We start from the raw sequence: 1,316 nt of genomic DNA, 5'->3' as shown, positions 1-1,316 counted from the left end.
AGAGAGAGAGAGGCAGAGACAGAGACAGAGACAGAGTCACACCCAGGCACACACACAATTTAAGACTAATTTCCACAGGGCAGGATACAGAACTGATGGCACAGAGACAATGTGAAAAGACATATCACAAAGATTACCATGGTGACCCAACACCTGCAATGGTAGCACTTCAGAGGAGGCAGTAGAAAAGAAATGAGTTCAAAGCCATCTAGAGCTAAAGTGAATTCCAAGCTAGTTTGAGATGAATGGGAGAAGTAGTTTTTCCAGGATAAGAGCAAACTAATTGGTTATCCAATATCAAATGGTCACCCTGGAAGACATACATACAAGTAACATTACAGACTGAGCAGATTAAACTTATGTTTAGATACCTCGATAGATAGGTGATAGATACATAGATACATAAATATGTAGATAGATACAGATAGATAGACAGACAGACAGGTAGATAAACAGATGGACAGATGCAGATAGATAGATAGATAGATAATAGATAGATAGATAGATAGATAGATAGATAGATAGATAGATAGATAGATAGAAATATGACCACAATTAAAGTAAACAAATCATAAATTTGAAATTGAGTAGGGAGAGGTTATGATACTTGGTAGAGTATAGAGACAGGAAAAACGGTGTAATTAAATTTTAAATTCATTTTTTGAAAAAAAATTGACAAAAAAAAAAGAAGCAATGATTATGAGTAAAGTTTAGCAGTAAAGTGTTAGCCTAGTCTGTGCCAAGTCAGGAGTTCAATCCCAGGCAACCTGAGAGGGGAAGGGCAATTAAATGAGGAGCCCCTATAATCTTGAGGCTCTTTTGTGCTACCTCTTTGCATCACCCGATTTCCATCGCAGGTGAATCCCTCCTTCTCTGAGATCGTCATCTTGCTCACCACTGAGTTCAACAGGCATGCAGTCCAGGAGACTCACTCTTGGTATTTTCACTTTCTCCTTGTCCGAAATGATTTTAACTCTGTAAGTTTTAATTTCTTTCTCTCAACATGATAGAATTGATAATTGCTATCTTTCAGCCTCCTCTGACTCTACCAAAGAGGTCTGGTGATGGTATGAATGTGCATGTTCTTTCTGAAGTGTTTTGCACTCCATGGATGAAAGGTGTCCCATGAGTTCAAAGCATTCCTGTCATTATTTGTCCAGTATTCAGTACAATCAGAGCAATTTGGCAACAGCTTTTTTTCTCCTTGGCAAAAGAAAAGGCTGATTGCCCTGATGGTAGTGAGGGAGAATTGATTGCCCTGATGGTAGTGAGGGAGAATTAAGTTCTATTTATTCAAGGTTAAGGTCACTAGCAAT

Source organism: Mastomys coucha, unplaced genomic scaffold (assembly GCF_008632895.1).
Source record: "Mastomys coucha isolate ucsf_1 unplaced genomic scaffold, UCSF_Mcou_1 pScaffold13, whole genome shotgun sequence".
Taxonomy (NCBI): domain Eukaryota; kingdom Metazoa; phylum Chordata; class Mammalia; order Rodentia; family Muridae; genus Mastomys; species Mastomys coucha.
Note: the sequence above shows the minus strand (reverse complement) of the source record.